At 37.9% G+C, this 23,221-nt stretch overlaps 1 long non-coding RNA gene across 1 annotated transcript in view; it reads right to left on the reverse strand.

The window, feature by feature from the left end:
- Positions 1 to 6,191: 6,191 nt before the first annotated feature.
- The window catches only part of LOC131402622 (uncharacterized), a 32,447-nt gene continuing 15,417 nt past the window's right edge, over positions 6,192 to 23,221 (reverse strand). Inside the window, exon 3 of the long non-coding RNA XR_009218825.1 lies at positions 6,192 to 6,210. This is a non-coding gene — a long non-coding RNA (uncharacterized LOC131402622). The remainder of the gene's footprint in view (positions 6,211 to 23,221) is intronic.

Below are 23,221 nucleotides of genomic sequence, written 5' to 3' on the forward strand. Positions count from 1 at the left end.
ATAAATAGTTAAAACTGCATACTCTTCTATTCTCATTTGCATGTATGCTTATATTTAACCAAATTTTAGAGCCATTTGGGATCATTTGAAACCATTAGCTCTGACCAGAATTAAGCAGAATAAGCAAAACTTAGGCAAAATTAAAATACATTCACTGACTTTTCCATCTTCTAAAATCAAGAAAATAAAGTTCTCCAAGCTTGGACACTTTATCCTTATCTTCTAATACTTTTGTGACTGCTTATTCTTCTAAGCTCAAGTCTGTGGTAACTTTACACTCATTTCTCTCTCGCATCCAGGTCATTTGAGGAGGGAATGTGAAGAAGGTGAAGGAAAGAATTTCATTTTCTTGAAGAACTGTGTTGGGTCGTCACTCTACATACGATGCCTCATTTCACCATTAGAAAGTCTGTCAACACTGAACTTGTTTTTGAAAGATACAATTAATGTTGCATTTGGACCAGGTGGTATATTGGGGAAGGAAAGAGACTACGAAGGAGACAAAGAGGGAATATGCCATCAAGAACTTGAAAGAATCTCTAACCTTTTCTGATATAATTTTGTCCTTATTCCCCTTGCCCATTTCTTTCATACTCTAATGAAATTACTCTCTGCCTTGAAACCTTCCCCCTTCCATTCCATTTTCCATGCATGTAATGAACACACCTTTCAAATCTCTAGATCTATATCATTGCTTTCTTAAAAAAAGGTAACCATTCCTTTCCACCACATGGACAAGATAAAATGTGTTAACATGACCCTCCATTATATGTGGCACTTGTCAATCTGCCACTTTTTCTTCACTTATTCATTTACTCAATAAATAAATCTTTTAAACGTCTGCACTGAGAGAAAATTTAGCATGGTGATTTAGGACATAGGCTCGGGAAACAGACCACCTAAATTTTAAAGTTAATCAGACCTAATAGGTGTATGAACTTGGGCAAATGACCTAAACCTTCCAAACCCCAGTTTTTACATTTATAAAATGAAATGGGAATAGACGCTACTATATGTAACTACGTGGGGACTAAATAAGACTATCAATGCAATTTATGTAGAACAATGCCTAGTACTTTGTGAGCACCAAATAAATGCAAGTCATTTTGCTGGTAATGGGCCTGGTTTCTAATGTATCACTGTGTATAACAGACTGAACAGAGGAAAAAATGGATGGCAAGAGTAGAGATGAGTTAGGTCCCTATTGTGATAGATCTAGCAATGGATGATGTTAGTTTGGAGCTGAGTGGTAGAGTGGAAATAGAGAAAAATGAACATATTCAAGAAAACTTTGAATTTAACATATGTAAGATTTAGTGATAGATTAGTTTTGTGGAATTAGGGAAGGGAGATGTCAAGGATCATTTCCAATGTTTTAAAATTTATTTTTATTGAGGTATAATTGACATAACATTATTAGTTTCAAGTATACAACGTAATGATTCAATATTGCAAAATGATCACCACAATAAGCCCAGTTAACGTCCATCACCATACATAGTTACAAAATTTCTTTTCTCGTGATAACTTTCAAGATCCACTCTCCTAGCTACTTTCAAATACGCAATACAGTATTATTAACTATAGTCACCACCCTGTACATTACATCCCCATGGCTTATTCATTTTATAACTGGAAATTGTACATTTGGACCCCCTTCACTCATTTAGCCCACCTCCTACCCCCTATCTCAGGCAACCATCAGTCTATCCCAATTTTTTATTTCTGTGATAGGATGAGGGAGGAGAAGGTTTGAAGGGGGCCAGGGCAAAGACCAAGAAGTGGAGTAGAAGATCCTGGAGTTGGTTTAGTACAGGTTGAATTTGATAAGCCTTTGAGTCATCAGAGGATAAATGTCATGTAGGCAACTGGATATACATGGAAAGTGTAACAGGAAAAAACATCAGCAGTGGAGCTTCATCTCTCATTAATCAGGACCTGCAATTTATACTCCAACAACACTGGTCTTTAAAATGTCCCTTAAGTTTTTTACATCTATGTCTTTTATCACGTTTTTCCCTCCTTCTGGAATGTTCTTACCCAATCTTCTTCATCTGAATGCCAGATTCACATCTTTAAAGTTCAGTTGAGATGAAATCCTCTCCCATAAGCTGTCATAAGCAATTAGTCAACAAACTTGTTTTTATTCCTCCTAATTCACAGCTTCCCTTGAGGTTAGATGCAGCCATGTGACTAAGCTGTGGTCAATAGACTATGTCCCACTTCCAGGCCTAGCCTATAAAAAAAAAAAAAAAGACCTACAGGCCTTCTTGTCCCCTGTTTCCTGCCTGATGCACAGGATCCAGCAGTGGACTCTGAGGCCCTAGGAGATGCCAGAGCCATAGGATGGGAGCATTTAAAACACCAATTGAGAGGGGCCCCACCAAGTATATCAAATATATAGAACTACATGAGCTAGAGAAAGTCCTACTGTGTTAAACCACAATAGTTTAGAATTATTATGGTAATTAGCCCACCCTTATGTCTTCCTAATTTTCCATGACCATATTGTAGCCCCCTATGTTCACAAAGCCCCATGGCACATTTGTATTATTATACATTCCATATAGGGTTCCACATTGACTTATATGCCTGTGTCTCAGCAACTAGAAGTTTTATGAGGGGAAAGTCCATGTCTTTCTCTTCTTTTTATCCCTAGAGCCTAACATCTTTCCTGAAATAGTTGGCTTGTGGTGAACATTTTTAGAATGAGAAAATGAATGAATTATTCATTTCATTTCGTTCATCCAAAATTTTCATGATGTTTCCCCCAAGACCAAGTTGGTGCCATAACACAAATTAACACCTATGCATTACTAGGGTTTCAATTCCTTAATCATATATTAATTTCTTATTTGTATTTGTCTTCCTTGATTCTGTCTCCTAATATCCAACTCCTCTTGAGTTGTTGGAAAAAAAATTTGAATTCTCTCCCAGTATATATTATTAAATGGATTTTGATATGTTAAAATTTTCTAAGACCATAACTCTTCCTTCTGAAATATCTGCATTTCGTTGTTGTCTTTTTTTCTTTCCACATTAACATTCTTGCTTTGTTTCTATTTCAGCCAAAATAATGAGCTTTTGATTCTATCCTTTGGATAAAATTTATCCTCTGCTTTTAGATTTCTAAAAACATTCCAATCAATTTTAAAAAATGAACAACAAATACTTCCGTCATAAGTACCGGAAACAAAAATTACACTCTATTTTTCCTTAGCCCTAATGCCTTGCTGTTTTCTAAATTCAGCTTGGCATCTTAAAGTGCCATGAAATAATTAGAGAGATCACAGAAGGCTACTCCTCTCCTTGGCTAGGGAACAAAACATGTCAGATCACCATATGCTACCCCTACACGTCAATGCAACCTTCTGAAAACTCATAAATTTCCCACTTCAGCGTTTCTAAGCAACCACTTTAATATTTTCAGCCACGAATTGGATGAAAGCCTCAGTGACAGCACACAAAGGAGAATTCACGGAAAGAACCCTAGGAAATGCCATGTGCACGCTCAAAGGGGAAGGGAAAGTGCCTCCTCAAATGATGTCTACGTGTTGCAGGTGCGTTCTAGGCATCACAATTAACGAGCGTTTTACTGTAACAGCAAATGCTGTAAACATCAATAGTTTTAAAGGAAGCTTAACGCTTAACACTGAGTTTTTCTCATGTCCTCTTGGCATATTTATCGTTTTAGTACATTTAAGAGTATGAGTGACTTAAACATTTGTGTATAAAAGAATAACGTGGCCCCTAGAAGTAATATTTTTCAGAGATTCAATTTTTATAAGCATTTAAGTTTTGTTTATTTGTTTACTCATGGTGTCAGTATGGTGTAAAAATGTTTGAATTTCATGAAGCAGAAATTTACAATATAATAAGAAAGAACAGACATAGAATATCCAACTTTCAATTTTGTCACAAAGATTTATCAAACATAGAGTCATGCATTTCTCTGAAAGATGTTCAGTAAACCAAGGAAAATTTTGACATGAAGAAACACTGATCAAGGATTGGTGTTTGGGAATCAGAGATGCAGGCAAAGAACATGACATCTAGAATTAGAATCATCTAGATCTGAATTCTAATCCACCACCTACACGCTGTGCAACCCTAGTCTAGGTATTTAAACTCTCTCAGCTCTAAAATGAAGATTATGATACCTATATGGATTGTTGTAATGATTAAATAAGAATAAACATGAAGTCCTGAGCTACTATTAATTAATGGCTATCATTAGTATTTATATATGATTGACCTGTATCATCCCTCCTAATTATCTAACTGTTCTGTGGAGAAAACTGTGTGAAAATATTTTATTCCTCCAGGAAATGAACTCTCTGCCTTTCTGAAAAGGCCACTGTGAAATTCATCAAGCAGCCGCAGAGCTTGTCAGGGCGTGTGCTAACCACTTCTTATCCCAGCCCCCTCAGATAGCTGTTTACTTTCTGCTGTCATTTATTGTACTCTAATATATCAAAGGTCTTTGGCCCATCTATTTCCTTTTTCTTTCCCAGACTATCTGGCCACAGCAGTAATCAAACCTACCCAGTGAGTGAGTAATGAACAGAAATGTCACATATGCAGCAGGACTCTATACACAAGCAATCTCGTTATTCTCTGTCAAAATCCTGTGCCACTGTGGACTGCATGTGTTCCCAGAGGGACAGAGCAATGCCTCTGGTCCTAAGTACTGTGCCTCTGGCTCCTGTATCATGCCTGAAATTGTTTTATTAGAAGTGTCCTCCAATTGATGTTCGCCTTACTCTATTTATTATCACCCAGAAGCCAAGAGTTTATCCATTCAAGAATGAGGGAATACTTTTCTGGGTCTCTAATACAGTTTATATCTAGTTTGTAGCTTTTCTCTGAAAATTTCGTAACTCAACTGAATATAGTCTGTGACTAACACCTATGACTTGCATAATGCTTTTGACTTTTCAATATCTTTTCACGTGAATTTCATTTGATCCTCAGAACCATCCTGCAAATTAGACTGGACAGGTACTATAATACGACCAGAGAATGTGATTGAAACTTAAATTGACTTACTCAAGGCCACAAAGTGAGTTAAAGTCTGACTTGGGTCTCCTCTGCCAGTGACTGTCTTTTCTAACACATTATTATAAATTTTCTTAATAAAATAGTATCTGATCAATAATGGACTGAGATATTTCATAACGTGCCTCGAATATTTGGTATGTTGTGAGTTTTGTTGTATAGATAGTTTCTAATAATTTGACTTTCTTTGTAATCTCAAATTGTATGTAAAGGTGGTAACAAATGGGTTGCAGCAGACAAATGTTAATTTTGATTGTTGTTATGAGAACTATATATCGTTGAAAACAATTGTAATGAATCACATAACCTTACGTCATGTGATATTGTGATTTTTTAATAGAGATATGTATTTAGTCTTCATCCCCATTTCTGGTACAGAGCTCCTAAAACCCTCGGAATTTCCTAAGTGATAAAAGCAATAAAAGTGTCTTGATATTTATAATAAGCCCCTTTCAACCACACCTGAGTTTGGTCTGTCAAATGTTAATGAGGTGACTTTTGGACTGCACCTAAGGATGGAGGCTGGTTGCTAGGGGAACTAACCATGTGATTAGAGGGTTGGAACTGTCAGTCCCACCCCCAGACTTCCGGAGAGGGGAGAGGGGCTAGAGATTGAGTTCAATCACTAATGGCCAGTGATTTAATCAACCATGCCTATGTAATAAAGCCTCCATAAAAGCCAAAAGGAGGGGGTTCTGAGAGCTTCCAGGTTGGTGACCACGTGACTGTTTGGCAAGAGTGAAGAGTGTGGAAGCTCCACGTCCTTTCCCCATACCATGGTCTATGCACCTCTGCCATCTGGTTGTTATAAACTAATAGTCTAATAAGTAAATGTTTCTCTGAGTTCTGTGAGCATTCTAGTGAATTAATCAAACCCAAGGAGCGGTCACTGGAACCTCCGATCTATAGCCAGTCCGTCAGAAGCACAGGTGACACCTGGACTTGCAGTTAGCATCTGAAAGGGGCGGGGTGCAGTCTTGTATCACTGAACCCTTAACCTGTGGAATCTGACACCATCTCCAGGTAGATAGTGTCAGAATTGAGTTGAAGTATATGACACCCAGCTGGTGTCCAAGAATTGCTTAGTGGTGTGGAAACCCTCCACACACATTGTAATTGGAGTCAGAATTTTATATCTACACATTTTAATAGCTGTAAAAAAAAAACAAAAAAAATCTTTCACAATCATTATTGTTTCATTTGGAAAATCGTCATAATATTATGAGGAAGGGAAAGCAAGTATTGTTCCCATGATGTGTGTTCAGTAAATCTATGTTGAATGAATGATTGTGAATGAGTGCACTCTTACCTCATGTTTGATGAGGGGGCTGACTGTTATGTAATGGACCTATTTCATCTTGAGACCAATTTTTTTGACTTGGTATGAAAGATTCTTTTTACTACCCCATGCTTAAACACAGTCAAAATCTAACTCAGGCATTTAACACTGATTTTATTTTAATGACACTGTGCAAGGCTTTGCACAGAGAGTAAGATGTAGGTCTGGTTTTTGTCACCTAAGAACTTATATTCTAACTAGAGTGCATTGAGGCAGGCATATGAGTGCAAAAAACACAGAGGCATAACAAATATTTAAAACAATGAATTTTTGAGATATATGGATGCCCAGTGGTTCTCTTTAGGGCTAGAAGTAAATATTTTCATATGGAATTCTGAAAAGTTAGAAGACTGATTGTCTATGAATATCCATCAATAGTTAACACAGAAAAGAAGTTGTGGGAAAACTATGGTCTGACCTGGCAGAGGGCAGCTGGCAGATCTCTATGTAATTTGGGAAGAGTTTGAAAGAGGTAAAAACTTGGAGCTACTCAAATAAAACTAGAGAAGTTAGAAGGGAAAAAGTGGAAGAAGCCAGAGTAGGAATAAACTGCTGTGATACTTCTAAAAGAATGGGGTAAGGAGCTTGGTTGACCTTCTCCCCAGAAAAATATCAATTCCACTGGTGAAAATTATAAAAAACAATCACTTAAAGTCTCTGGAAATTGTCACAAGAGTATATAGAAAATGCATAAAAATTCATTCAACAAAAGCTACTCAATATTGGTAAGAACACTGAGAGTCTGTGGAATTTGAGCCAACCTCATTTCATTACCTACCTCCACTCTCCAGCTCCACATTATAAAAGCTCTACCCTAGGGATGGGCAGCCAAGAAGACAGGGCTCCCTCTCCCCCAGATCCTAGGGTCTATGATATCATCCCAGGAGCGGCAACTGCTGGCATTTCTCATCCCTCCCTGAACTCCTCCCTCCCCCAGCCCCCACAGAACCTCTATTCCAAGCAGGTGTGGTAAAGGAGACCCTGGTCCCTCTTCCCCCATCTCATCCCCACTCTGCCCCAGGCGGAGGAGGTGGTGGATACTGGGTCCCATCACCTCTGCCCCAGCACCTGTTAAGGTGGAGATTCAATGCCCAGAAAGGCAAGCCAAGAAGACCAAGAGCTACCACACACACACACTCCGGTGCCTATAGTGGATTACAGATGTCACTTTGGGAAAAGCAGATTTCTGCCCCCAGCTCCGGTATGGTAGCACAGGGATTCTGTCCAGGGAGAAAGGCAGGTCATAAGGGTGAAGAGGTTCTCAGCCCTGCCTGAGGAGAATAACGTTATTTGTAACAGGAAATAGAGAACTCTAAGTGTCAGAAAGACTTTCTGCGTGCACCAGGCTGCACCCACTCAGGGGCAAACACAGCAGGATGTGGGGCAAGCTTGACAGCATTCCCAAATGATACACAGACCCATCAACACAGGGCGAAAGTCTGAATGGCAACAGAGGCTGACAAGTTTGAATTTTACTGGAACCCTCTCATCCTGGAAAACCGTCATGGTTAAAGAAATCCCCCACTCCTTGTGTTCTGGAAATAAGTTACTGCAAAGGAACACCCTTTCCCATATGACTTAGATAAGACTCACATATGTCCCCCTCATTGACCTATGACAAGACCAGACACAGACATTCCAAATTCCCATTCTTTGCCTCTTAAATATTTGCTGAACTGCTTGTCCCCACTGATCAATCTGAACAAAGTACTTGTTAACCAAACTTTGGTTAAGTTTCTCTCCTTCCTGCAGACCCCTGAACTTTGACCTACCCTCATTCTGAGCCAGCATACAACTTCTCCTAAACAGCCCCTCCTGAAAATAGGCTGACATCAAGATAAAATATTCGTTGATCTGCTATCCCATCACTCCACCCTTTCATTCCCCTTACCCACATCAAGTTCTTTCTAGCCTTGTTTACTCCTCCCTGTAAAAGAAAAACTCCTTTTGCCTAATGCTTGTTGCTAAAGTTGTTGCATCCTCCCTGTTACAATAGTCCCTTTCCTCCACTTTGCAATAATCTCTTCAATAAAGTCTCTCCTTACCTAAATCGGGATACCTTTATGGCGGTGCTTAAACACAACTTCTGACTAAACACGGAGTGAACAATACTCTCATCCAGGGTTGACACCTAAGAAGCCAGGATTTAAAATAATATCACAGTCATCCTGGAAGTCTGGAAGATTGTGTGACGCCCAGGCTGTGCTTTCCTGTGAGAAATCAGAGACTAAAGCTCAGAGAAATCAGAGAATAGTACCAGGCTGAAGAGGGGACAGAAAAGACATAGAAACTCCCTGAACTGATATAGCAACCTTCAAGCACACATGTATACCAACAGTAAAGGATAAAAATCTAACTAAATAAGGAAGCTTAAGCAAAACTTTAATCAATTAATTGTTATGCCAAACCAGAGGGTTCTCCTAGGTAGCTCGGATAAGAGAAAAACAAAAAGCAAAAGAATAGTCTTAGCAGGGGTGTCAGAGGTTGCACATGGCAAGGGAAAAAGACATTACAGAATTTAGGTCAAGTCACTCAGCATATAAACAAATGACCAAGCAACAGCAATAACTCCTTGGGAAGGTCAGTATCCAGAATTACTGCAATATACTATCTGAAATGTCTAGTTTTCAATGAAATCTAACAAGATATGCAAGGAAACAGGAAAGTGTGACCCATACTCAGGGGGAAAAAAGCAGGCAATAGAAATTGCCTTTGAAGAAGTCCAGATGGTAGACTTAGCAGACAAAGATTTTAAATGACCTATTATAAATATATAGAGAGAGTTTAGGGAAACCATGCTTAAAGAATGAAAAAGATATATAATGATAATGTATCATCATATAGAGAATATCAATGAAGAGACAAAAATTATTTTAAAAAACAAAAGAAAATTCTGGAGTTGAAAAGTACAGTAACTGAAATGAAAACTTTATTAGAGGGGCTCAAAAGCAGATTTGAACTAGTGGAAGAAACAACAAACTTGAAGAGAGATCAATAGAGATTATACAATCTGAAGAACAGAGAGTAAAAACAATGAAGAAAAATTAACACAGCTTCAGAGACATGTGGGATACAATTAAATACACTAACATATATCTAATGGGAATACCAAAAAAAAAAAGAGGAGAGAAAGAAAGGGACAGAAATAATATTTGAAGAAATAATGGCTGAAAACTTCCCTAATTTGATGGAAAACGTTGCTTTACACATTCAAAAAAACGAAATTAATTCCAACTGGATAAATTCAAAGAGATCCATGGTTGAAGTGTTGAAAGATAAAGAGAAAATCTGGAAAGCAACAAGAGGAAAATGACTCATCTCGTACAAGGGAATCCCAATAAGGTTAATATCTGGCTTCTCATCAGAAACAGTGGAGAACCGAAGGCAATGGGATCACATTTTCAAAGTGCAGGAAGTGTCAACCAAGAATCTTATATCCAGTAAAATTATCATTAAAAAATGAGGGCGAAATAAAGGTATTCCCAAGTAAACAAAAACTGAGAGAATTTGTTTCTAGGACATCTTCTTTACAAGAAATACTAAATGAAGTTCTTCAAGCTGAAAGAAATTGGCACAAGACAGTAATTTGAATCAACACACATTAAAAAAAAATGTGTCAGTAAAGGTAATTATGTAGGTAATTACAAAAGACAATGTAATTGTATATTTCTTCACCTTTGTCCTTTAGACTAATTTAAGAAGTCTCATAAATCAATGCATATAAAATTGAATAGACTTTTAAACATGTCGTTAGAAGAATAACGTCCCCTTTCCCAAGATGTCCACATCATGATCCCTAAAACCTGTGAATATGTTACCTGACCTGGAGAAAGGGATTTTGCAAGTGTGATTAAGATGAAGGATTTGGAGACAGGAAGATTATCCTGGATTATCCAATGGGCCCAGCCTAATTATATGAGCCCTTAAAAGTAGAGACCCTTTCCCAGTTGAGGTCCATTAGAGGGAATGTGGAAAGAAAGTCTAAGGAATGCGATGTAAAAAAAAAAAAAAAAAATGCGAACGTCTGAGAAGAAAATATTTACTTCTACCCCTAAAGAGAACCACTGGGCATCCATATATCTCAAAAATTCATTGTTTTAAATATTTTTTATGCCTCTGTATGCTAAGGCTGCTTTCAAAGATGGAGGAAGGGAACCATGAGAAAATGTGGGCATTCTCTAGGATCTGGAAAAAGCAAGGCAACTTATTCTGACCTAAAGCCTACAGAAAGGAACACTGCCCTGCCTATGGCTTGATTTTAGATCAATGAGACGTGTCTCAAACATCTTACGTAAAGAACTGTGAGATAAAAATTTATTTTGTTTTAAGCCACTAAGTTCATGGTAATAAGTTATGACAGCAACAGATAACCATTACAAGTGGTGAAATCTAGCTAGTAATTTTTAAACTACCCGAAAAGACTCAGGTAGAACTCAGTTAGACTGAGTGAAACTAGACTCAGCTTCATTCATGTATTCTTTCAAACATCCAAAGAAAATTCATATCAGTCCTTCTCAAACTCTTCCAAAAAATCAAGTAAAGGCAACACTTCTCAATTCATTCTATGAGCCAGTATTACCCTGATACCAAAATCAGACAAAAATATCACAAGAAAATGTAACTACAGACCAATATCTCTTATGAATACAGATGGAAAAGTCCTCAAGAAAATACTAGCAAACCAAATTCTGCAACATATAAAAATTATATTATACACTATGACCAAGTGCGACTTGTCAGGAATGCAAGGGTGGTTCAACATAAAATCATTCACATTAATAGGAAAAAGGGAAAAGCCACATGATCATCTCAATTGAAGTAGAAAGAACATTTGACAAAATCCAACACCTTTTCATGATAAACACACTCAACAAACTAAGAATAGAAGAGAACTTCTTCAATCTAAAAAAGGGCATCTATATGAAACTCACAGTTAACATCATACTTAATGGTGAAAGACTCAATACTTTTTCCCTAAGATCAGGAACAAAACCAAGTTGTCTGCTCTTGCTACTTCTATTAAAAATTGTCCTGTAAGTTTTAGAAAGAGAAATTAAGCAAGAAAAATAAATAAAGCACATCCATATTGGACTGGAAGAATTACAGCTACCTCTATTTTCAAATTATATATATATTCTAAAGAGTCTATTAAAAAACTACTAGAGAGGACGTCAGGAACATGGTGGAGTGAGCTGTTCCCTGTGTCTCTCCCCTTTGAACTACAACTAAAAGGACATTCATCAACCAGTGGAGGATACCCACACAGCACACCAGGATGCCTGAGAGACCCAAGCAGCTGTACATCTGAAGGTGGATGGACTATCCCCCCAGGAGGTGATGAAGATAGGTGAGCACCCTCTGGACTCCAGGCAGCCTAGTGCACGTGTGTGACTACTTTCCTGGCTGGAGCAATCATAGCACTGCTGTGGCCCCAAGGGTGGGAGCATGCCTCAGCATGACTGTGGAAACAGGTGATGGCAGCCCTGGGCCCCCCATGTGATCACTTCCTCATCTAGTGGGGGAGCCCTCAGGGCCATGCAGTCCACAGAGAGCAGCACAGGCTTGCACTCGGTGGGGAAGCCCCACCCACCAAGCACAAAGGCCAGTGCTACCAGGAGCAGAGGGCGGCTGAGCTGCTACTGAGGAGAACAAGCTCCCAGTTGCCATGAACACCCCTAGTACTGCTGCAGTTCCAAAGGGGGGAAAAGTGTCTCAGCAGGATTGTGAGAATAAGCGGCAATGGCCCTGAGCCCAGTGTGATCACTCGTTCATCTAGTGAGAAAAACCACAACCCCACCATGGTCCCAGGGAGGGGCTTCGGCTCGGTCCCAGAGGGGAGGTCCCACCCACGAAGCACAATGGTTGGTGCAACCTAGGTGTAGAGGGTGGCTGAGATCCCAGTCCGGGTGAACAAACTCCCAGCTGCCGTGAACACCCATGGTACTGCTGCAGCCCCAAAGGGGGAAGCGTGTCTCGATGTCACTGTTGGAGCTGGCGGCAGTAGCCCTGAGCCCCCGTGTGATCACTCTCTCATCTGGTGGAAGAATCTACAATCCCACCTAGTCCCAGGGAGTGGCCTTGGCTCAGTCGTGGAGGGGAAGTCTCGCCCACCAAGCACAATGGCTGGTGTGACCTAGGAGCAGAGGGCGAGGGAGACTGAGATCCCAATCTGGGCAAACAAGCTCCCAGCTGCTGTGAACACCCATAGTACCGCTGTGGCCCTGAAGCAGGGAGCACAGCTCTGTGAGTCTATGGGAGCAAGCGGCAGAAGCCCTGAGCCCCCCATGTGACTACTTCTCCATTTGGTGGGAGATCCCACAGGGCCACTGTGATCCCAAGGAGTGACCCAGGCTCAGACAGCCACACCTGACAGGGATCGCAGCAGTGGGCTCAGACTACACAGCTCCTGCACCCCCTCAAGTGGCAGCAGGTGGAACCTGCATCCAGAAACTATCACTATGCATCAGCACAAATCCACTCCATCAAATGGTTTAAAGAAATATATCAATACTCCTGACCAGAAGGAAAAAGACAAACACCCAGAAATCCACCCTGAGGGCATGGAAATCTATGATCTAAATGACAAAGAATTCAAGACAGCCATCCTAAGATAACTCAACAAGCTACAAGACAATTCTGAAAGACAGTTCAATGAAATCAGGAACCAAATTACTGAACAGAGGGAATTCTTCACAAAAGAGATAAAAACTATAAAGAAAAACCAAACAGAACTGTTAGAGATGAAAAACAAAATGGATGAGATAAAGAAAAGTTTGGAGTCCTTAAACAATGGGGCTGATAATATGGAGGACAGAATTAGCAATCTGGAGGCTAGGAAGACAGAAATGCTTCAGATGGAGGAGGAGAGAACATAGACTAAAAAGAAATGAAGACATTCTCCAAGAAATATTTGACTCAATTAGGAAATGCAACATAAGGATTATAGGTATTCGAGAGGGAGAAGAGAGGGAAAAAGGAGCAGAGAGCTTGTTCAAAGAAATAACAACTGAGAACTTCCCAAACCTGGAGACGGAGCTGGAATTACACGTAAAAGAAGCCAACAGGACTCCTAAGTACACCAATGTAAAAAGACCTTCTCCAAGACATATGTTAGTAAAGCTGGCAAAAGTCAACGATAAAGAAAAAATATTAAGAGCAGCAAGGCAGAAGAGAACAACCTATAAAGGAAGCCCTATGAGGCTTTCAGCAGATTTTTCAACAGAAAGCTTGCAGGCGAGGAGAGAGTGGAATGATATATTCAAAATTTTGAAAGACAAAAACTTTCAGCCAAGAATACTATATCCAGTGAAAATATCCTTCAGATATGATGGAGAAATAAAAACTTTGCCAGATAAACAAAAGCTGAGGGAGTTCATTGCCACAAGACCCGCACCCCCCCCACAAGTTTGATCAAGAAAGCCCTCGTACCTGAAAAGAAAAGAAGAAAGGGTTTACAAAGCCTTGAGCAAGCAGATAAATAGGCAGACAAAATCCAAAATTGCGGCTCTCTATCAGAACAGATCAGCAAACACTTAATTATAACTCTAAAGATAAAGGAAAACAAAACATCAAAAATAAATATTATCACTTCATTTTAACCACAAATTCACAACACATAATGGGATAAGTTGTGACAACAACAACTTAGAAAGGGAAGAGGAAAGGGACGAAACCTACTTAGACTAAGGAAACAAGAGGCTATCAGGGAATGGACTATCTCATCTACGAGATCTTTTACACAAACTATATGGTAACCACTAAACAAAACATCAGAACAAAGACACAAATGATAAATAAAGAGAAAACCATCATAGACAGCCACCAAACTGAATTAGCAGTCCAAAATTCATGGGATGGGAAACAAGGAAAATACATAACAACTGAAAAACAAGAGATAAAATGGCAGCATTAAGCCCTCATATATCAATAATCACTCTAAATGTAAATGGATTGAATTCCCCTATCAAAAGACACAGTGGCTGGATGGATTGAAAAACCAGACCCAACAATTTGCTGCCTCCAGGAAACACATCTCAGCTCTAAAGACAAATACAGGCTCAGAGTAAAGGAATGGAAGATGATACTCCAAGCTAATGGCAAACAAAAGAAAGCAGGTGTGGCCATACTTATAACAGACAAAGTAGACTTCAAGATAAAAAAGGTAATGAGAGACAAAGAGGGGAAGTATATAATGATAAAAGGGACACTCCACCAAGAAGACATAACACTTATAAATATATATGCACCCACCACAGGAGCACCAAAGTACATAAAGCAGCTATTAACAAACCTAAAAGTAAATATCAACAACAACACAATAATAGTAGCGGACCTTAACACCCACATACATCAATGTATAGATCATCCAGATGGAAAGTCAATAAGGAAATAGTGGACTTAAATGAAAAACTAAACCAGATGGACTTAACAGATATATATAGAGCACTCCATCCAAAAAGAACAGATTACATATTCTTCTCAAGCGCATGGAACATTGTCAAGGATAGACCATATCTTGGGAAACAAGTCAAACCTCTATAAATTTAAGAAGATTGAAATCATAACAGGCATCTTTCCTGACCATAATGCTATGAAACTATAAATCAACTATAAGAAAAAAGCTGGGAAAGTGACAGAGATGTGGAGACTAAACAACATGCTACTGAACAACCAATGGATCATTGAAGAAATTAAAGGAGAAATCAAAGAATATCTGGTGACAGATGAAAATGAAAATACACCATACCAATTCATATGGAATGCAGCAAAAGTGGTCCTGAGAGGAAAATTCATAGCAATACAGGCCCACCTTAGCAAACAAGAAAAATCCCAAAAAAGCAATCCCCAACTACACCTAACAGAATTAGGAAAAGAAGAACAAACAAAGCCCATAGTCAGCAGAAGGAGGGAAATAATAAAAATTAGAGCAGAAATAAACAAAATTGAAACCAAAAAAAACAGGAGAAAGGATCAATGAAACTAAGAGCTGGTTCTTTGAGAAGATAAACAAAATTGACAAACTCTTAGCTAGACTCACCAAGAAAAAAAGAGAGAAGGCTCAAATAAATAAAATTAGAAACGAAAGAGAAGAAATCACAATCACCACAGAAATACAAAGGATTATAAGAGAATACTATGAAAAACTATAGAAAAACTATATTCCAACAAAGTGGAAAATCTAGAAGAAATGGATAAATTCTTAGACTCATATAGCCTCCCAAAACTGAATCAAGAAGAGATAGAGAACCTGAACAGACCAATCATAAGTAAAGAGATTGAAACAGTAATCAAAAATCTCCCAAAAAATAAAAGTCCAGGACCAGATGGCTTCTTTGGAGAATTTTACCAAGTATTCAAAGAAGATTTAATACCTATCCTTCTCAAACTATTCCAAAAAATAGAGGAAGATGGAACATTTCCTAACACATTCTACAAGGCCAACATCACCCTGATACCAAAGCCAGACAAGGACAATACACAGAAGGCAAATTACAGGCCAATACCACTGATGAACATAGATGCAAAAATACTCCACAAAATATTGGCAAACCGAATACAGCAATACATTAGAAAGATCATACACCACGATCAAGAGGGATTTGTACCAGGGACACAGGGATGGTTCAACATCTGCAAATCAATCAATGTGATATACCACATTAACAAAATGAGGAATAAAAACCACATGATCATCTCAATAGATGCAAAGAAAGCATTTGAAAAGATCCAACATCCATTTATGATACAAACTCTCAACAAAATGGGTATCGAAAGAAAGTACCTCAACATGATAAAGGCCATATGTGACAAACCCACAGCCAACATCATACACAATGGGGAAAAACTGAAAGCCATCCCTCTGAGAACAGGAAAAAGATAAGAGTGCCCACTCTCGCCACTGTTATTCAACATAGTGTTGGAAGTTCTGGCCAGAGCAATTAGGCAAGAAAAAGGAATAAAAGGAATCCAAATAGGCAATGAAGAAGTGAAACTCTCACTGTTTGCAGATGACATGATTTTATATAGAGAAAACCCTAAAGAATCCATTAGAAAACTATTAGAAATAATCAACAACTACAGCAAAGTCACAGGGTACAAAATCAACTTACAAAAATCAGTTGCATTTCTATACTCTAATGACGAACTAACAGAAAGAGAACTCAAGAATACAATCCCATTTACAATCGCAACAAAAAGGATAAAATATCTAGGAATAAATTTAACCAAGGAGGTGAAAGACCTATACAATGAAAACTTTATAGTTTTATAAATAATTTTATAAAACTATTATATAAAATTATAAAATAGTTTTATAAATAATGTCTATAAAACTTTATAGTCATTATTGAAAGAAATCAATGGTGACATAAAGAAATGGAAAGATATCCCATGCACATGGATTGGAAGAATAAACATAGTTAAAATGTCCATACTACCTAAAGCAATCTACACATTCAATGCAATCCTAATCAGAATCCCAATGACATTCTTCACAGAAATAGTACAAAGAATCCTAAAATTCGTATGGGGCAAGAAAAGACCCCGAATAGCTAAAGCAAATCTGAGAAAAAAGAACAAAGCTGGAGGCATCACAATCCCTGACTTCAAAACATACTACAAAGCGATAGTAATCAAAACAGCATGGTACTGGTACAAAAACAGACACACATATCAATGGAACAGAATTGAAACCCCAGAAATAAAATTCACATCTACGGCAGCTAATCTTTGACAAAATAGCAAAGAACGTACAATGGAGAAAAGAAATTCTCTTCAATAAATGATGCTGGGAAAACTGGACAGCCACTTGTAAAAGAATGAAAGTAGACCGTCTGCTTTCGCCATACACAAAAATTAACTCAAAATGGATCAAAGACCTGAAAGTGAGACCTGAAACTATAAAACTCTTGGAGGAAAATGTAGGCAGTACACTATTCATCATTGGTCATAAAGGGATCTTCTTGAATTCCGCGTCTACTCGGACAAGGGAAACAAAAGAAAAAATAAAACAAGTGGGACTTCATCAGACTAAAGAGCATCTGCAAGGCAAACAAAACCAGAATCAAAATGAAAAGACAACATACCAACTGGGAGAAAATATATCTCCGACAAGGGGTTAATCCCCATAATATGTAAAGAACTCACACATCTGAACAACAAAAAAACAAATAACCTGATCAAAAAATAGGCAGAGGATATGAACAGACATTTTTCCTAGGAAGATATACAGATGGCCAATAGGCATATGAAAAGATGTTCAACATCACTAATCATCAGGAAAATGCAAACTACACTAAGACATCACCTTACACCCATGAGAATGGCTATAATCACCAAGACAAAAAATAACAAATGTTGGAGAGCATGTGGAAAAGGGGGAACCCTCATTCACTGCTGGTGGGAATGCAAAGTGGTGCGGCCTCTATGGAAAACAGTATGGAGATTCATCAAAAAATTAAAAAGAGAAATACCTTATGATCCAGCTATCCCACGTCTGGGTATTTATCCAAAAAACTTGAAATCAACAATCCAAAAAGACTTATGCACCCCTATGTTCATTGCAGCATTATTCACTACAGCCAAGACGTGGAAGCAACCCAAGTGTCCCTTGAGTAATGACTGAATAAAGAAGATGTGGTATATATATACCATGGAATACTACTCAGCCATAAAAAAAGACAAAATCATCCCATTTGCAACAACATGGATGGACCTAGAGGGTATTATGTTAAGTGAAATAAGCCAGACAGAGAAAGACAAACACTGTATGACCTGTCACATATGTGGAATATGATAACACACAGACAGAGAGAACAGTTTGGTGGTTACCAGGGGGAAAGGAGTTGGCGGGTGGGCACAAAGGGCGAAGGGGTGCATTTATATGGTGACTGACAAATAATAATGTGCAACTGGAATCTCACAATGTTATAAACTATTATGAAATCAACAAAAAATTAAAAAAAAATAAAGTAGGCTTTAAAAAAAAAGTCACAACAACAAAAAAACTACTAGAACTATTGAACAAATTCATCAAGATTGCAGGATACAAGATCAATATACAAAATTTAATTGTATTTCTCTACACTAACAAAGAGCATTCCTAAAATAAAATTTAAGAAAACAATTCATTTAAAATAGCAACAAAAAAGAATAAAATATTTAGGTATAAATCTAACAAAATAAGTACAAAACCCATATACAGAAAACTACAAAACATTGTTGAGAAAAATTAAGAATATCTAAATAAATGGAAAGACATCCCATGTTTATGGATGAGAAAACTTGTTATTGTTATGATGGCCATACTCCCCAAATTAATCTACTGATTCAAAGCAATCCCTATTAAAATCCCAGCTGATGTCTTTGCAAATTTATTTGGAAAAGAAAAGGACCCAGTACAGACACAACAATACAGAAAAATAATCATAAAGTTGAAAGACTTAGACTTTCCAATATCAGAACTTATGGCAAAGCTACATTAATCAATACAGTGTGGTCTGGGCATAAAGACAGATGTATAGATCTGGAATAGAATTGAGTCCAGAAATAAACCCTTGAATTTATCATCAATTAATTTTTGAAACGGGTATGAAGACAATTCAATGGGGAAAGAATAGTCTTTTCAACAAATGGTACTGGAACAACATGATAGTCACATGCAAAAGAGTGAAATTGAACCTATTAAAATTAATAAAGGGAAACTTCATTTAAAATGGAATCAGGAAGCCCTGTAGGGGGAGTTCTCACACACACACCTTCCATTGCAGCTTACTTTACAATTTGGGGCAGAAAGTGCAACCACTTTACTACTCCAGAAGGAAGAGGGAAGATTTTCTCCCTGCCCAGGAACAGCCCAGCCAATGAGAAGCCATCACCACCCTGAACTCTTACCTTCCTTCAATGAACTTTTATTTAGAACAGCCCCTCCCACCTCCCACCTTTAATCTATAAAGGCAAGCTCTCCTGCTTTGTTCTCTGGACTTGCTTATGGTTCACCATAGTTTGCATTTCCTGAACTGCAATTCCTCTGCTATTCCTGAATAAACTCTTTTTGCTGGTAAAATAACTTGCTAACTTATTTTAAAGTTGACAGACCTCTACCTCACACCATATACAAAGTTACTCCAACTGGATCATAGACCTCAATGCAAAAGAAAGCAAAATCTAAAAACGCTCAGAAGAAGACACTAGAGTAAATCTTCATGAGCTTGGGTCAAGCAAGCTTTCTTAGATATAACACCTGAAGCACAGATGGCAAAAATAGATAAATAAAACCACATCAAAATTAAAATCTAAACTTCTTTGCTGCAAATGATACCATCAAGAAATAAAAAGATATCCCACAGAATGGGAGAAAATATTTGCAAATCATATATCTGATAAGAGACTTACATACAGAATATATAAAGTTTATACAATTCAATAATAAAAAGACAAATAATACAATTAAAAATGGGTAAAGAATTTGAATAGACATCTAAAAAAAGTATACAAATGGCTAACACACATATGAAAAGATCATAAATGTTATTAATGGTCAGAGAAATACAAATCAAAACCACAATGAGATATTACTTCATGCTGACTAGGATGGATGTAATATAAAAGACTGACAATAACAAATGTTGATGAGGAAGTGGAGAAATTGAAACCCTCATGCATTGTTGGGTGAGAATGTAAAATGGTACCCCTACTGCGGAAAACAGTTGGTGGTTTCTTAAAAAGTTAACCATAGAGTTACCAAATGACCCAGCTATTCCACTCCTAGATGTATACCCAAGAGAAATGAAGACATATGTCCACCCAAAAACCTGTTCATGAATTTTCACAATAGCGTTATTCATAACAGCCAAAGTCTGAAAACAACCCAAATGTCCATCATGATGAATAGATTAAAAAAAGATGTTATATACACGTAATGGAATATTATTCAATGATAAGAAGCAATGAAAGACTGACACATGTTACAACATGGATGAACCTTGAAAACATTAGGCTAAGTGAAAGAAGTCAATCACAAAAGACCAAACATTGTATGACTCCACATATATGAAATGTTCAGAATATGCAAATCCGAGGAGACAAAAGAGTAGTGGTTGCTTAGGGTTTGAGGTATGGGCAGCATAAAAAATTAATTACTAAGGGAGTTTCTTTTAGGGGAGACAAAAATATTTTAAAATTAGTTGTGGTTTAGTCAGAATCCTGTGATTAAAAAACAGTGAGGGGGCCGGCCTGGTGGTGTCGTGGTTAAGTTCGCGCACTCCGCTGTGACGGCCTGGGGTGTGCGGGTTCAGATCCCGGGCATGCACTTACACACTGCTCAGCAAGCCATGCTGCAGCGGCGTCCCACGTACAAAATAGAGGAAGATGGGCACAGATGCTAGCTCAGGACAAATCTTCCTCAATAAAAAGAGGAAGATTGGCAACAGATGTTAGCTCAGGGCTAATCTTCCTCACCAAAAAGAAAAGAAAAAAAAACACATTTAATTACACACTTTACACGGGTGAATTGGATAGTATACAAATTACATCTCAAAGCTATTTTTAAACGGAATAAGCTGCTGCTTCCAGAACTGGTTAAGGATCTTTGAGTAAAAGAGAGAGAGATCAACTCTGTCTAAACTAAGCAAAAAAAAATGTTGGAAAAAATTGGGGCATTTTACTGAAACGAAGAATAGAATGCATAACCAAGGCTTCACTGAGCAACCACAGCATCCCTGAACTCGTTTATGGACTCCACCTACGTTCATGCACAGCATAACGACGTTTCAGTCAATGAGGGACATATACGATGGCGGTCCCATAAGATGAGTACCACATAGCCTAGGTGTGTAGTAGGCTACACCATCTAGGGTTGTGTAAGTACACTCTACGATGTTTGCACAACGAAATCGCCTAATGACGCACTTCTCAGAACATATCCCAGTTGTTAATTAGCACATGACTGTATTTAAAAGAGAAAACAACTTGTCTAGGACAGCGTTGTCTTGAGTTTGCTGTCATATGTAGCTGAACCTAGCTCTAAGTAAACATGCATTTTATTAAATGAAGAAAACTCACTTCTCTTTTTAGCTTGCTAAGGGTTTTATCAGGAATAATTGTTAAATTTTACAAAATGCTTCTTACATATGGTTTTCTTTATTACCTTAACTTAGTGAATTTCTTAACGACTGTATTCTTGTCAAATCTGAATCCGTTGTTTATTTCTTCTTACTCTTCCTCATTGCGAAGCTTCCTCCTATTATTTCTATGATACCCTTGTTATGAGTTTATTTTTCTGGAACTTTATCTACCGGAATTTTTTGAGTCCTGCAATAAGGTCCAATCTTCCAGAGAGGATTTTCATTCGCCTCTGTCAACTAAAAAGCCAGGGCTACTTTACAATAAATTCTGAAGTTTGGGGTATTCAGCCATCCACTTTTTTTGAAATCCAGATCTATAGGCACCTTAGGGACAGCTTACATTTAGATCTGCTTAGGGAAAAATATTCCCCCCTCCACCTACAACCAATGGTTGTAAATGGCATGTTTCACTGACGGTGTTAAAAAACAAAATTTAACCGAGTAAATTTGAAGCTCTAATTGGCTTTACTAAATGATTCATGGAACAAGCACTGTCCCATCTAGCAAGTAAAAGTGTGCTGCAAGGAGTTGTACAAAATGGAAGGTTTTTATAGGCAAAGGGAGGGTGAGGTAAGGAAGTTATTAGCAAAAGAAAAGAAAGGATTGTTTCAGGCCAGGACATCTTTTGAGAGGAAGGGAACAGTGGGAGTTTTATCACACAGATTACCTCACTAGTGCTGATCAGAAAATTTCAGATTGACTACTTAAAATCACATTCTTGGGAGATGTTTAAAACTGAAATTATATCTTGGTTTGCTGTCCTGGAGGCAAATTACTCCATTTTGGGCCTGTTAGTTCTTTTCTAACAACAGCGTGAAATTTTTTATTTGTTTATTTATATATGAATATTTGTTTAGCTTTTCTATTTCATTAAGTTGACTTTATGCAGAAGTTTCCAATCTAATGGCTTATTGTGTTTGAGCCCTAGGCTTTGTCTTCTGTTCCTCGCAGAATAAAGACCCATTTGAAATGAAGCTCTGGGCGAACAGATATCGAGAGGCTTCTGTGTTCACTTACCCATCAGGATTTGTTCTGATCTCTTTTTGGTCTTCAGAATTTTCCACATTTTTTTGCCTTCTCCTCTGCTATGTTTGTAAAACGTGCTTTTAATGTTTATCCAACACCTTAAGAGATTTGTTCTTGCCCACTTTCTATTCATTTCCTAGACAATATAAATATTTTTCACTGGTTTTTGAACTTTATATAAAGCTCAACATTGTGATTGTAAGAATTCTGTTGCTGGTGGAGGTGTAGTTCATCCAGTTTCGTGGCTGTATAATAGTCCAATGTACAATTATATAAAAACATTTATTTTTTTATATTGCACATGAATATTTTGATGTGGAGAGTTGTAGAGTATTTCAAAAAAAAGGTTGCTATGAAAAATTTTTTACACATATATCCTCCAGCATATGTGCATGCATTTCCTAAGTGGATATTCATAGGAGTTGAATTTTTAGATGTGTGTACATCTTCTGTGTTGGCAGATTGCTTACTGACGTGGATGTACCAATTTCTATTCCCACCAGCAGTGAATGAGAGTTTCTGTTGCTCCACATTTTCACCAGCATTTGATTGTGTCACAGATTTTTTAACGTTGCTAATTTGGGGGGTGTGTAATAATATCTCGTTATCACTCTAACTGGCGTTCCCTGATTGGTAATGTGGTTGAGTATCTTTTCTTCCATTGTCTCCTCTGCTT

Source organism: Diceros bicornis, unplaced genomic scaffold, assembly GCF_020826845.1.
Source record: "Diceros bicornis minor isolate mBicDic1 unplaced genomic scaffold, mDicBic1.mat.cur scaffold_196_ctg1, whole genome shotgun sequence".
Classification (NCBI taxonomy): Eukaryota; Metazoa; Chordata; class Mammalia; order Perissodactyla; family Rhinocerotidae; genus Diceros; species Diceros bicornis.